This window comes from Macrotis lagotis, chromosome 6 (genome assembly GCF_037893015.1).
Source record: "Macrotis lagotis isolate mMagLag1 chromosome 6, bilby.v1.9.chrom.fasta, whole genome shotgun sequence".
Taxonomy (NCBI): domain Eukaryota; kingdom Metazoa; phylum Chordata; class Mammalia; order Peramelemorphia; family Peramelidae; genus Macrotis; species Macrotis lagotis.
The window spans coordinates 9,367,982-9,384,619 of record NC_133663.1 but is presented as its reverse complement, the minus strand read 5'-3'; positions in this window follow the sequence as shown (position 1 = coordinate 9,384,619).

Here is a 16,638-nt window from a genome sequence, read left to right as displayed (position 1 = left end):
CCAAGAGCTTCATTAATCTCAAATGCCTGCAAGATATGATCTGTTTTGCTGGAGCCTTGCTGGGACCAATCAGTCCCTCAGTGGTTGGTGTCAATTAAGAGCAAGTATGATGCAAAGAGAATATTTTAATCCCTGTTTGACACTGTTTCTCTGTTCTTGTCTCTACCTCCCACCTGTCCCCATGAATACCTCCTCTTCTCAGCTGGAAGAAGAAACATAGAGACAAGTAAGACCCAGTATGCCCCTCCATGGATTCTCCTATGCCCAAGATAGAGCATCCTTTTGGTTGCTTCTCCTGTTCAAGGAACATTGTAAAGCTAGAAAGAGCAGCCCAACCCTGAGAAACAGTAATGATACAGAGAGCTAAGACAGAAACGAGGAGGAGACCTTTTAGCCTGGGCCAAACTCAGAGATCAGACAGAATCTATCCTGACTTTTCCCTGGCCTTCAACAAAATCAATTAATCACAATTAATGTTCTAAGCACTGTGCTAGCCCCTGGAGATAAAATTACTTCAGTTCATATACACCCCTTCAAAAGATAGAACCCCCCCACACACACACACACACTGGCTTTCTTGGAATTTTTCACCAGGTCAGGAGTTTCCAGAAATGGAAATCAAAATGAAAAAATGCATATACTATGAATCCTAACGCAAACTAGCATCTGGTGAATAGGATTGGATCTTAGGTGTTGGCATATTGGAGACTGGGAAGTTTTCTCTTTCCTCAAGAGGGTATGATTCTATGATTCCTTCTGCATATGACTGCCTTTCCCTGGTCTTATCTAGAGGTCTTCAACAATTTCTATGTTATGGACAAGCTCCAGCTATCTTGGATACAAAGAAAAAAGAAAATGTTTTGTTCTTTAAACTTGTACCTTCAGAGTATATAATAGGTGGTTAATTAATCCTTACTGATTAATTTTTCTACAGAGGATGATTCTATGGATATTTCTTCCATCAAACTTTGCTCCTTTCCCCAAATGAATTTCCTCCAAGTGAATTAGTTTAAAGCAAAAAGATATGGTAGAGGCCAACTATTAGAAACTTCATTTTACAGTGAAGGAAACTGAGGTCTAGGGCTGTAATGATACTTCTAGGTCCCACAAATAGTAAATGACTTAACCAGAATTTAAAGGGTACAGTGACCCCAAATTCAATCTTTCCCATTTACTGCCATCCTTCACCTTTTATAGCCCTACATAAATTTCTCCATTGACTGACTTCTTCAAATGTTATCATACCTCATCGTTTCATGATCTAGGTCTCATATAACATCTCTAGAAATAGTCAAAGTGAAGTCACATTATTTCAAGCAGGTCTGACATGAGGGGTCTGTTGGACAGTCATTCAGACATCCATAATTCCCTCTGGGGTACAAGCTAGGATGTTGGAGCACTGTGATGAAACAAATACCCATTTCTTCTCTGATGCTTTTATAGATGAAGATGGCAGAGGGGAGCTATTAAAGTAGAGAGTTCATGGTGGGGAAAAGTGGAGGAAAGAAGGCTGTATGGTGTCAGATCTGAATTTTGACCTGAATTCACTAAATGAAGAAAATGAATCTAAAATAATGCTATAAGAAACATTTCCAATATGGTGTATTGTTCCTCCTCTCAATCTATAATGTGCCCTTTGGGATCAGTTCCCCACTCCTATGCTTATCTTAGAATCTATGCCCCCACCCCCAGCCATTGCTTATCTCCATCTTCCTTCCTTTCAAAGATGTTTCCCCTTCATTCTCCCCTACAGATCTGTCATCTTGAGTTCTTGCCACTTCCCTTTCTGACAGCCAATTTTCTTACCTGTCATGATCAATTCTGTTCATTAGCTCTCCCACATGCTTCAGCTTGAGTCCCCTGACACCATAGACAGCAGTCCTGAAACATCCTTCTCCCAAGCAACTTAACTAAAATTGCTCCTTCCACCTGAGGAATTCCAAACCCTTTTCAAAGGTCAGCTGGAACATATTTTTTTTTAATGAAAGTGAGTCATGGGTTGGGTGTACACAATATTAACTCAACCAGATGGGGGGAAAAGCTACATGTTTTCTGCTTCCACCTTGTGGAAGAGCCTCTTAGATGCATTTCTTTTCCTTCCATGAATTTGTTGATTTGTTTGTTGACTGACTGATCTAAGCAACTCAACAGTGATGTGGGTATCTCATAGATATAACCAGAGAGAGGTACAATAATCTATTCTAAATTATTAGAATATTTAAACAGTTCAAAATACAGAAGAGGGCATATACAGATGCTTGTGTCACTAAGAGGTCAAGCAATTCATCCAGGACCACACAGAGAGAAAAACTGGTGGACTTGAACCCAAGGCATTCTAACTCCATAACAGTTGTCCAATCATTATCTCGTTTCTCCTCTCATTTGTTTCTCAGTTGGGCATTTAATACAGTCCAAATCTGAAAAAACTTTCCCAACGTACCATGTTATCACATCTCTAAACTAAATCTACCCAATTCTTGCAGCCAGTCTCCACAGAACTTGTACTTGATACGTTTATCCATCCCATTTGTTTTCCTAAGACACTCCCAGTGCATTAGTATACTTCTTACATTGTGGAGGTCTAGCAATGATCTTCCAATACTTTCTAGGCTACTCCACATCACCTTTGTAATTAGAGAGAAACAACTATAATGGTCAATATAGGGGCAGCTAGGTGGTATAGTGGATAGAGCGCTGGCCTTGGAGTCAGGAGGACAGGAGTTTGAATCCAGATTCAGACACGTGACAGCTAGCTGTGTGATCTTGGGCAGATCACTTGACCCTGATTGTCCCACATCCAGGGACATCTCCAGTCACCCTAATTAATATCGGATCACCGGATCCAGATGGTTCTGGAGGCTGGTGACTCAGCACAGCACTCCCCTCACTCAGAACCAATTCATGTGCTTGTCATGTCATCACCCCCCTGATGTTATGGTACTTTGAGAATGAAGGACAAACGTTATATGATAATAACAATAATGACAATGCAATCATTGTTTTTATTATAAATTCAATTATCTGCAATATAATCAGTGTTTATGAACATATCCTTAGTTGACTGAGGAAAATGAACTGCATTGGAAAAGTATGCTGTATCTAAGCAGCCCTATGCTTTCTAATGAGGTTGGGCAGATGTGCCTTTGAGAAGTAATGGGGTGTGATGGATAGAGTCATGGACTAAGACCTAAATTCTTTAAGACTCAGTTTCTAGGGGGCAGCTAGGTGGTACAGTGGATAGAGCACTGGCCCTGGAGTCAGGAGTACCTGAGTTCAGATCCGGCCTCAGACATTTAATAATTGCCTAGCTGTGTAGCCTTGGGCAAGCCACTTAAACCCATTGCCTCGCAAAAACCTAAAAAAAAAAAGACTCAGTTTCTATATCTCTAAAATTAGAGCGATTGAATTTAATGACATCTAATGACCATTTTGACTCTAAATCTATGATCCCAAGGCTATTTTGCTATTCATTCACATCCTTGAGAAGTCAAAAGAAAATGGTTGGAATAGGAGTCAATGATACATTGACAAATGAAGCATTTGGCCCACAATCTGGTATCATTCCTTCTTATTCTCTATTGTGTTGCTACATCCTTTCAGCAAGAAACATCATTAGGTTAGCTTCATAGAAGTCAGGACATTGGTTTATGTTGAGAGCATGAGAAGTCCCATTCAAGACACAAGAAGCCATAAAGAAGCCAGCCACTGTCAGCTGCAAGCACTGGGTTAGACTTCTCTTAATAGTTCAACATTATTTGTCATCATTTACTATCATTGCTAAGAGAATCCTATGTTCCCAGGCATCACTGGATTTACTGATAGCAGATGGCCCTAATGATCCCACTTGAACACTGCAAACAAGGAAAGCAAAGAATGAAATTAGCAAGTCAACACACTTAAGAGAAGCCTGAGAGTCAAACTGCTTATTTAATTTCCGACAAACATTAGGTGATATCCTTCCTATTCATCTCTTCCTGATGGGAATAATGCCCATTCCAGATTAGCCACATAGGGTTCCAGGCTTTCCTCTTGGTTTTTGCTTTGGTTGGCAATCCATGGGACACCATTTGCAATAAGAATTATTCTACAAGAATCTAACATTTTCCAAGACCTCAGGTGGAAATATCTTTGGAACCCTCATGATTTACTTTGTTCTTCCTCTAAACCAATATCCCAAAAGGTGTCTGGAATAGTAAATTTATAAACACAATTGGGGTAGTAGAAAGAACATCAGACTGGGAGGAAATGGAGGGCCTGGAGACTGGGCTTCAAATACAGATCCTGGAACTTTCATTAATTAGACAAAGCACTCAACCTCCTTTGGACTCAGACCTCACTTCCATCAAGTAGTGGTATCAAAGCCTACCCTTCCTGATTCACTAGAGAAAGTGAGAATGGAATTAGATAAACTCTAGGACTGTGTATGTGAAAGGGTTCCTGATTAAGGGAATAATTCCATCATTTTAAAGGGCATTGAAGTTCTCAGAGGAGTTCAAACAACTGATGATTCCCCATCAGATCAAAGGGAACTTTTCAATGCCATTGGTTCTGCCCTCCTCTCCCTTATACACTGTTACAGTTTTCAGAATATCATCCCCAAAGCCATTACCCAATCAAAGTAAACAGCATTTTATGGGCAGCTGGGTTAGGAAGCCAAGCATTGAGGGGGAAGCACTTCATTTGGTGTCCCCCCCAGAACCTCTATTTTGAGGAAGTACCAAGGTCAGCTGCCTTTCATTATTTTCTAGTTAGAAGAAACAAAATTTACCATGACTTTTTTCAGATGATCCAGAAACAAAATTATCATCATCATCATCAGTAGTAGTAGTAGTAGTAGTAGTAGTAGTAGTAGTAGTAGTAGTGGTAGTAGTAGTAGTAGTAGTAGTAGTAGTAGTAGTAGTAGCAGCAGCAGCAGCAGCTTGCTGACTAACTGTTCATTGTGCCTTCATAAAGTTCTTTTTCTTGGAGTATATAGTGAAGGTGACTACAGGAATTCTCCTATTAAAACTAATTTGGAGGAAATCAGAAGACAGAAACACACGCACACACAAATAAAATAAAACAAGACTTTCATAAATCTATAGAAAACAGAGTACAACAAATACAACCTCTTCATAAAAGCTAGACCTTTATTCTTTTGACTTGTACCTGGACCATGTCTCTTTGTTAGGTTTTCATCAAAAACAATTCCACTTTTGGTCTGGGCAATATATTTCTTTTTTTTTTTTTAAGGTTTTTGCAAGGCAATGGGGTTAAGTGGCTTAGGTAAGTGTCTGAGACCAGATTTGAACCCAGGTACTCTTGACTCCAAGGCCGGTGCTTTATCCACTACACCACCTAGCCGCCCCTTGGGCAATACATTTCAACAACCATTTTTTCAGTCCTCATAATGTGTAGGGATACAAAATTAAAATTAAATAATCCTTATCTTATGTGTTATACCGGAGATGTCAGAATCCTTGGGGTTCTATCTGACCTCCTCCAGTACAGCCAAAACCAGATTAAAACATTACTGGAAAACGTTTAACAAAATTTACAAATATGTGACACTGATAATGTTAATTTATGACTTTTCTAACTAAATATACCTCTTTCAGAGATCCATTTGTCCGACAACACTGGAACAACTTCCGAATTCTATGAGTTTATGATTGTCTTTACCCTCACAGAGTTTAAATGTATTGGAAAAATGGAGAAGAGCCTGTACATATAAATTCAAATCAATACCAAATACACAAGCTAATTTACAAGGGAAGACATGGGGGTAACATAAAAGGAAGTTCATTAACAATAGAACAAGAGTTGGGGTGACTAAGTGGTGCACACCTGCCCTGAAGTCGGGAGGACCCAAGTTCAAATCCGGTCTCAGACACTTAATAATTACCTACCTGTGTTACCTTGGGCAAGTCACTTAACCCCATTGCCTTGCCAAAAAAAATCCCATAGCCAAAAAAACCCCCATAAAAGAGTGCCAAAGGACAGAGTATATTGTAGGAAGAAACTGGGTTAACATGAAGAAGAAATATATCTCTGTTATAGATGAGTATGAAAGAACAAATCCTGGTGAATGGGGAAGGGAGTTTTAGTTTAGGCAGCCCACTAGCCAGAAACACAAGGATTCTGGAGAATCTATGAGACTGTAGATGATATGTCAAATCATTAACAGTGGCAAAGATACAAATAATTTAATTATTAATCCCTGAGTAAGAGATTGGAAGGAGTGAGGAGGGAAGTGGAATTGTTTTTGATGAAAAACTAATAAAGAGACATGATCCAGACACAAGATAGCCCTCAGTGGAGTCTGGGGGGGATGGGCATATTTTGTGTTATTCATCCTTTTCCAAGTCAGCTCTATCTTAGGACTCACTCCAATGTAGCTAAATTACCTTAGAAAGATCTTTGTCTTTGAATATCCATCTTCAACCTGTACTTTCCCTTTAATTTGTCTAACACATACTCACACATCTCAACCCATATCTCTTTGACTAGGTAGTACAATTCTGCCTGAATTTTTTTCTTATCCAAGAAGATCCCTCCACACTTGTGGCAGCCTCATTAGAGGCTTCCTTCTTTAGAATAGAAGTGCCTTGAGAACAGGGGTTATCTTTTATTTTTTATTTTCATATTTGCCTTTCTGATAATTAACACAATGGTTGGCACCTGCTTAATGCTTGGTGATTTGGGGTTATTAATTACTTATATACTTCTTGGAATCCCATGCTTGGGTGTTTTCCATGGATATCTTTCTATGTCCTTGACTTGGAAGCTTCAACCTATGCTACCTATAGCCTTAGCTCATGGTAGGTAGGTCTACCCAAGTTTAGTTTCACAAAAATTAATATTATCTTGCTTCAGGTTAGGTGAGTCTTTCTTACCTATGTATAAGGGGACTTTATAAGGTTTGGTACTCCACCCTCAGGAATTTCTCTCCAAGGAATGCCTCCTAGTATTCTCATAATAGGCTGGGGTCACTCTTGCCTTACAGGTGAAACTTCCCTGACACTGGCTTTGAGACATTCCTATGAAAACTCCAAAATGAGTCTAATGAACTGTTTCATGTAGAATAAGTCACTCAAAAGAGCTCAGGTTGCAAGATGTTTTTGTGCGTTTCTCAGGGGTGGGACTATAGGAAGAGAGGGAGGTGATCTCTGTGGTAGAATGTGCCAGTACATTCTGCATGTTGATCCAAGACCTCCAGTTAAACTGTTGAGTATTAAAATGTCAATTTATTGTGGGTCCTTCAGATCCAGTCCAAGGATGACTATCCAGAGTGGAGATATTCACTGATGGAGACTTCATTGAGTCACAGCAATTATAGTATCCAAATAGAGACGCAACTTAACCTACAACCAGATTCATCTCTTTCCTGATTTGCTTCATTGTTTGATATGGAGGTGCCTAATGGGACTAGAGAATTAGAGAAGAGAAGTCTAGTACAAAAAAACCCCCATGATTTGAATAAGACTCATCTAACCAAGGGGGAGTTATTTCCATGATCTCTTGCTAGGGCATGGTTCATTCAAAGACTCAGTCAAGGGCCTAAGAAAAATACAAGCATTTTATGACTAGGGAGACTTCCACTGGAAGTCCATCTCTTTCCATTCTCTAATTAATTTATACCATTAGCTTCCCTATTCTAGTCCCTTGACCTAGCACTGTTGAGGAAAGGCAGCATGTCAAAAATAGAACACTGAACTTGATGCTGGTACTACTTGGGTTCAAATCCCACCACAGTCACTAACTTCTTGGTTCTGAGAGAGTCACTTAACCTCTCTGTGCCTCAATCTCCTCATCTAAACTGGATCTAGATTGGGGCAACCAGGTGGTACAGTGAATAGAGTACCTGCCCTGAAATCAGGAAGACTTGAGTTCAGATCAGACACTCAGACACTTAATAATGACCTAACTGTGTGACCTTGGGAAAGTCACTTAATCCTATTGCCTTGCAAATTCCTCCCCCTCCCTCCCCAAATGGGTCTAGATTCTCTGATCTTTAAGATCCCTTCCAGCTCTAAATCAGATCCATCAAAATTCTGGCAGATAAACTGATTAAAGCATCTGGTTTAATAAATCATGAATCTCACAGAATTGAGTGATCCCACAGCATGAGAAACTAATCACCTTTATAGAGTCTTTCCTTTCTGAATAATACTGAGGCCCTGGAAGGATCTTTTATGTATATTTTTTCTCCACTCACCTTTGAAGTTTTCAAGCAATGAAAAGCAAAGAAACCAAAGAATCCCATTGTTCTGTACCCTGTTTGGAGGCACTATGTTCATATCAAAATGTCCAAGATGGGGTTAGGAAGACACAATTCAGAGGAAAGAGCATGATCCAGTAAGGAACTGGTGAAAATTCTTGCCAACAGTATCCCACCAAGCCCAGAATGAAGGCCAGGAAAAGTTTCTTGAAGAGATCATGGTGCACCTGTTGTAGCTTAGAGAGAACCATTTCTTTGGAGGACAATGTAGACAACTGTTGATGGGTTCCAGGAGCTAAGCTGGTAGCTGATAATTTGAAGGAAAATGAAGGGTGAAGTGACTATTATACAGCAAAAAATAAAAAAGTCAATGACCCCCCCCAAAAAAAAGATGGGAAAACTCAGATCTTGGCAGCAACTCCTTTCGCCCAATCCCTATACAGGGATTATTATTCTCAGTCATTGAAAAAGCATTTATAGTCTTCCATATGATAGAAATTTTGTTTGGGACACAGAAAAAAAATAGAAATAGATCTCATCAGGGAGCTTCCATCTTCTCAGAGGAAACCTTGTAGCTATATTTGACCTTCATCCTAGCTCCCGTTTTCAATTCTGAACCAACTTCTTCCTCTTCGGGCTGCAGTGTTATCAAGAAGCTCCAAGTTCCAATGCCACTCCATTCATCTACTGTGTGGCCCTGGGGCACGTTCCTTAACTTCTGTAACATGAGAAAGTTAGACTTGATGGTTTCTATCTTATAAAGCTTGTGCCATATGAGTCTATGTTTTCCCCATCACTACCTCCAATGCCTCAGTTGATCCCTATCTTTTTGAATGCCTTCACATGATCTGCATGAATACCTTTGTCCTCATGGCCTTTCCCTATGTGGAGACAATCTTTCCAAGCTGTCAGCCTCAGCCCCAGGTTATTGCCCAGATTCTCCACAGATGTGGTTAGACAGCACCAGTCAGTCCTGATATGGCCTTGCCCACCTTCTTCCATTTCATTCAAAGGAAAACATTGGAGGCATTGTCAAACTTCTTACTAAAATCCAGGTATATCTGCATATATGATACTGCTTTGATATGCTAGTCTAGTAACCCAGACAAAAAAAGAAGGAAATGAGGCTAAACGGGACCTTAGAAGTCATCTTTTCTTTATTTCTCCAGCACCAGAAACTGGAAAATAGCAAGCACTGATTGAATACGTGTTACTTGTTTGAACCATTGTAATCCCTCCATGATAACAGATTGGGAGACTGAGACCCGGGAAGTTTAAGTGACTTAGCCAAGTTCAAACTGTTAAGTGGAAACACTGGTATTCAAACAGATCTTTCAAAACCCAAACAAAAGTAATTGGTGCTATGCCATGCTCAATGCCAACTTGTCCAGTTTCCTCTGTTTCCCCAGAGGCAAAGTCAAATTTAACGTTGGAGCAAGCTAGAGACCTTGGTTGCTCTGCAGGTTGGAATTCTATAATAGACATTCCCTCCATCCTTCCCAGTGAAATCTCCCTCAGTGACAATCCTTTAAGGTATTATTGGCTCTTACCTCCCTTTTGCAGAACTTGGAAATTATAGACTGACTAAAAGCCTCATGATTGGAGATTATTGAATTCTTGCTGGGCTCCCAGCAAAAGCCTAACTCCCCAGTCAATGTTTAACAACAAAAATGTTTCCCTGAAGTGCCAAAAAACCTCAAATATTTATCAACTCTGCCTTAGGAGGCTAGACCTCCAATGGCTGAGGTTTGGTTGAGTGTGTATCTAGTGGCCTATTAGCCTGCAGACTCCCATGGAGCACCAAGGGATAGTTCTTTGAGCATAAGCCTTTAAATACTCACCTACTGCTAAATATGTGTTTGTTGGCTTGTTTACATTTTCAATATGGAATTAATGCCCATAAGCACAAGTCAGAGAGAGGAAACATTGCAGCCTCTCTGTTTGAAGGTTCCTCCCTGATCGGCTTGCACATGTGTGGAAAGCCTGTTTTATATGAGTCTATCCACATTAAAGCCAGACCCAAGCAGTTATGGAAGAGTCCTTTCTTTTCATTCTGCTATAGAATAAGTTACTTGTATAAAGAAATAACTGGTGATTTTTAATGAATTATGCAAATTTCCCCCTGTAATAGCATCTTCTTTGGTCCACATCCAATCTTTGGAGGTGGACACCACACTGGTTCTCATCACTCATTTTCCACTTGAAAAGAAGCTCAGAACCAGGACTGTAGATTTGCCATGTAAGCCCTTGGGACCCGAGTGGCCATGAGACTTTAGGGGAAGAAGGGCTCTGTGAGGGTTGGATAAGCTTTCTAGAAGCAAATACCTATTGTGTGGCAAAATTGCAGATACATAGAAAAAATGAAACACCCTTCATCATCCAGGAACTTGAATGAATGAATGAATGAATGAATGAGCGTTCATTAAGCATTAACCCTATGGAAAGTATTGTGCTGAACACTGATATATAAAGAGAAAAATAAATAGCTCTTGCTCTCCAGGAGAGCATATTCTGATAATACACAGAGAAGTTTTCAAAAATGAGTCATATGTAAAGATCCCATGATCCTTAGGAGATAGTGATGAAGTATATGGAATGTCTCCTCTTTAGTGCCATTTTCATTGATGGAACCCTATTAACTTCCGATGCTATACCATTTGATTCTGTCAAGGTCTTTGGGTATGGGAACTCTCTTTTATGGATCTACCCATGGCTGTAACTACCTGAGAAGCACTTACCAGGCTATATTTCCATGGGAGTTTCTTCTAAATAGGATGGCTATGGTGTCTGGGTTAGACCAGGACCAGTGCTCTAGGGGGTACTGCCATTCCTGCCATTCCTCATTTATGGACTGCTTACTTGCCTATTGTAACAATTATTGTTAGTGATGGTGAAGAAGGCTGACTTCTTCTCCATAATGATGATTATATCAATCATGGCAATAGCACCTGGGCTGGACAGAGGGCAGTGGTCTGAAGGTGATTGTTAGCCCCATGTCACTTGATTTTATGGTAGTGATGGTAGTTTGACTTATTTATTTCTTCCTGAGGTTATAGCTTCAACCAGGCTAATTTGTCTTCCCCCTAAGTGATCATCAGTGGGAATGACAAAACATCCCAGTTACTTTCTTGAGCTATCAAGAATAAGCAAAGAGATTCTTCAGTGCTTTGGGTGAACCATTTATGGCTAACTTTATTGTATTTAATTGTTTTACATTCTATGAATAAAGGCAAGATTACTGCACAGACCTTCTGGAGAACAGATCAAAGAGGGTATGACTGACAAGACTGAGGAGTAGAACAGGGTAGAGAACTCCCCCAAACTGTGGGCCTAGGGGAGGAGTGGGGCAGTGCCAAGGAATGGCTCATGGATCCTGTTTGGGTCTGATAAGAGGGACCTTTATATCCACAGATATTAAAAGGGGGAAAAAGAGTTTAATCCATGTACAAGAAATAGTCTGAACAGTCACAAATAAAAATAAAAAATAAGAATGAGGAAAAGAGGCGTGTAGAGAGTGGTTACATTAAGTTAACAGGTGAATGGAGCACTATAGCATGAACTTGGAAAAAGAGCATAGATGACCTCAAATATCCAAATCTGGAAATTTAGACAGGAGATATTGGAGATTCCTCAGTATATTCAATATATAGGCAATAACATTTAGGTAGAAGCATAGATAGATACATTAGCTAAGGAGGTAATTATAAACCTAGGTAAGGAAGGATGAAAAATCGACTAGAGGGATGCCTAGGTGATGCAGTGGATAGAACACTGGTCTTGGATTCAGGAGGACCTGAGTTCAAATTTGACCTCAGACACTTCATAATGACCTAGCTGTGTGGCCTTGGGCAAGTCACTTAACCCCATTGCCTTGCAAAAACCTAAAAAAGAATCAAGTAGAGAAGAAAGCTATGGGGCTATGGGCCAATAGAATTGTAACATACTAAATCTTAGAGATCATCAAATTCAATCCCTCTTTTAAATTAGGAAACTGAGGTGCAGAGAGGAAACTATTTAATTTTCTCTAAGTCACTGCCAACATTGTTATAGAACTGAGCAGATCAGTGCTACTGAGCTAATCTGATGACCTTGGAGCTACTCATTTTGTTGCTTCTGTCCCAGTCAATAATGGACCAGTCAAAAGTATGACGAGTGAGGGGAAAGTTGAGGCTGAAACCAATAATCCAAATCTGGAAAGAATTCATTCAACCTCTCTGTCTGTGGGTTGCTCCTTTTCATTGTTTTCCCTGCCACACTCAGACAAGACTCCCACCCACGGAGAGCTAGACTCTCACTTTCACTGGTCCCAAACACCAGACTGATGGTGGGTTAAACATGCTCACAAGCAAATAAACAAGGGCGCCCAGCTAGCGGACTTTTTAGGGAAGAGTTTCGGGCTTCTAATTTCCTCCATCAATAACTATTCAGGTGAAGAAGATAATGCAAGTGGAGGCAACACCACTGATTGGACAATAAGCAAGCTTAGCAAGTGTCTCTCCAGGGGCTGAATTAAGTCTCCTAAATGTGTACAGAAATTCCAAACAGCCCTGGAGGGACTGTCAGAGGGGGTGTAATGACATCTCTTTTCCATTGTGCTATTTTCCTAAACACTTGCTCATGAGAAATAAATGTTAGCAGGCAGGTGGGCAGGTAAAGTTGTTTCCAAAGCAAAGAAGTCGGGCACAAAATGTGTTGACTGGGTTTGTTTTCCCAAATTGTAAAGGAACCTCTGAGTAGATATTGCTCTGTAATCATTACAGTCCAGCCCAACGGATGCTTTAAATCCTCTCTAATACCAACAACGAGCATTTCTGAGGATCTGCAGTTACAAACCATTATGTGAACATTGTTTTATTGGTGCCTCCCAACAAGATAGTTGTGTTTTATTCTCAAAGAGGACCAAACCGACATCACCATGTTAGAGCCAAGTTGCAAGGTGTCTAACTGTGGCTGGTCATACCCATATGAACTTGGAATACTCTAAAAGTCAGCCACAAATAGGCTAGGGGAACATTTGGGATGGATTCCCTAAATTTGAACATCTCCCATCTCAAGAATATTTCCATTTTACAAGATCACAAAAGTTAAGTGCCTTGCCAGGTTCTCCCATCTAGTGAGTAGCACAGGTCAGACGAACTCATTTCTCGCTGATGCCAAGTCATTGACTCTTTCTCATGCTGTCTACCAGTTCTCCGAACTTTGGGAGTGAGTAGCTTGAGCTACTTCAAGAGTCTGTTTAGACGAAGCATTTATCTGTTCCGGCTTGTGGCTGCTACTTTTCTCCAAAGGTTCCAAGAGCACGTATGTCATCTAGACTTATGAGAAGAAAAGCACTGTGGAGGGATTCATCTTTTCTATTATAGTAGTTGATATTGCTAAAGCACATTGTTCAAAATATTATTCCATTTAGTGTTTCAACTGTCCACAAGGCAGATATTATTAGACCTAACTTTAAAAAAAAAGTTGGACCTGTGATTCTATACTTCCAGTATAGAAATTCACTTCCCCAATGTAGCTGTTCTACTCTAATTTGAAGTTTTAGTTGTACTGTGAAATTGCAGAATGCCCATAGTAAGTCTCTTTTTATGTGTCTTTCTGACTTCAAAGCCATTTCTCTATCCAATACATCCTGTTTTTTTCCCCTCTTCCCATTTTACAGATGAAGGAACTGAGACTTAGGGAAATGAAACACTTGCCCATGGTCATTGAAGTTTCTAAGTTCCAGATTCAGGATGTGAACTCTGGTTTCTTCTGACTATAAATCTAACTGTCTTTCCCTTTATAGTTGAAATAACAAATTGGATTGAGTAATGGGTTTAACTTATTTTTTAAAAAATCAAAAAGTTTCACCAAAGCAACCTAAGCTTTTTTTTTGGTCCTTTGTAGGATGTTTTGAACACAAAACAAAATGAAGCCTCATTCTCACCTTCCCATAGCTTAGAAAATCAAATACTTAACTTTCTAGAGGGTCATCTAGGGCTTACCAACCAGGACTGGCTTAGGAAGAACAGAAAAACGGATCGGTAGATCCTAGCCCTGTTTTGCCCCCTCAAAACAATAAACATAACAATAGTAATATTAATTTGTCCATTGCTTTAAGAGATTTAAGATCTGCTTTTACAAATGTTAATTTATTTGATCCTCACAACTGTGAAGTAGACACTTTGTATTCCACAAATTATATCCAAGGGGGAAAGGTCTTTCTTAGAACAATGATTTAGAATCAGAGTTCAAATTCTGACTTTGCTACTTCCTATCTACCTCTCTCTTCATAAGTCCCTTTGTCTCCCAGGGTCCCAAATTCCACAGGTATCAAATGAAGAGCTTGGCCAGGGTGATGACCAAAATATAGCTCTAAATGAAATGATTCTCTATGCCCCATTGACATGGTCCTGTGTTCTGAAACTGATGCCTCCTTTATAAGAATTAATTTCGCATGAAAAGGTTAATTCCTTGATAGAGTATGAAATTCTTGCCTCTTTCCCTTGATAGTTGATGTTCCATTCTAACAGATTAATTTATGTTTTTATAGCTCATACAATTAAGGTTGGGGTCTGACTTTGAAAAAAAAGATTAGAACCTGAGAGAGAGGGAGAGAGAGAGAGAGAGAAAGAGAGAGAGAGAGAGAGAGAGAGAGAGAGAGAGAGAGAGAGAGAGAGAGAGAGAGAGAGAGAACACAAAACTAACCTCACTAGGAATGGTGGGTTTCTTGACTCTCCAAGTGGTTCCATGTTCTCTTTTCTCTAGGTGGTAGAGAAAATGTAGTATAATAATTTGTGAAAGTCCCTGGGGAAGATAGGCTCCCCCACACTATGGAAAGAAGTTTGACCCACTAAAGGGGTAGTAATTGGATTGTTTATAGGGTGTTTGAAGTGAACCCTTGCATTTATTTTGTCTTATTAACTAAGGTCTGTCTTTTATGCTATGTCTTGTTAAAAACCAAAAACTCTGTGAATACCTAGACAGGACCCAAAATCTGGTGTTCTTAGGGAAGGCCTTGGTTAGGGGTGTGGGCAAAGGAGAGACCTTTAGAAGGTTTCCAAGTTGGATCCAGTACCTGCAAGCTCAGAGTTCTGACTCGAAAACACAGAATAAGAAATGCTTTCTGAATTGAATTAAGTAGAGATAGTCACATTTTCTGGGCCTTATCCTAAACTGAGAAAGGAAGAAGATTACATTTAAAAATATCATCATCAAACCATTGGAGGAGATATTTGGGGATGGGGTGGGCACATTTCAGCAGTCCTTGAGACTTTCTACTTGCTACCTGCTTATAAGAGGGATTAGTTCAATTCAATGTTCTTTAGAAAAATCTACAAAACAAATCTGTATTTTATACCTCCCTTACCTATCCCTGAGGTGGGGGATAATGCCTGACCTCTACTAGTAGGAGACATTTGCCAAGTGTTCACCTTTTAATTATACAAAATTCTAAGACAGAGAAGAACATGGTTAAACTAATCACCAACCGTGCAGAACTGGTAGAAACAGCTGTGATGTCTGCCAAGGGGATTAAATATCCATAACAATAGTCCCAAGCTGGGTCTGGCCTAGGCTGCCATGATGGGGGATGTTTTCTGCCCTCACACTTTGTTCAAATCTAGTTCCTTTTTCCCATTTTTCTTTCTACAAGGAAAATAGATTTCTCCTTATGCTGACAGGAGAAAAGGGAGACCGAGAAGGCTGGGGAAGGCCTTCATGGCAATAAGAGAATTTTGTAAATTGAAAGGCATACTTTGGCATTTATTTATGCCCGCTTTCCAGACTTGAACTAAAATATCATATGCACGGCTCCCTTCAGTAAGTAGGAGAAGATGGGGAATAGAGTGGAAGGTTGACATACAGCTTTAGAAGCTCTTAAGTAATTACCAGTTGCAGAGTAAACAAACCTTTCATGCTTGATTACGCAATATATATTACGGCTCCATTAACACGCTGTGGTGCTTCTTCCATCCATTTCTTCTATTTCAGAACCCACAGAGATGGGGGCTCGAGTCATCACGCTTAATTGATAGCTAACAGAAACAAACTTCCTAAAAGGGAAATCATTTCAGGGCCTTAATTTGATAAATTATAAAAAGTTTATTGTTTCCATTTACATACCAGCCAGAAAGTCCGATACCATTCATGTTTATTCACGTTCATGTGGAAACCAAATAATGGACTTCCTCCCTGTACCTAGGCCTTTAGAGAACTCTAATGTGGGCCTCCCACATTAAAGCCATGGTTAGAGAGGATGAAAGCTAATTGAAAAGGATAGATCCTCTTTCTTCCCTTTCTCTAGCCTTCCCTAAACTGAGCTATGACTATGGAGGTATGACTCAAAGGTTACTGGAGAAGTTCCATTCTAATCCTCAAATCTCTCCACTCTTAGTCATGTCATAATACATTAAATTGCATATTTTGTCTTTTTTTCTATTTGTGTTAAGGCATAGAAG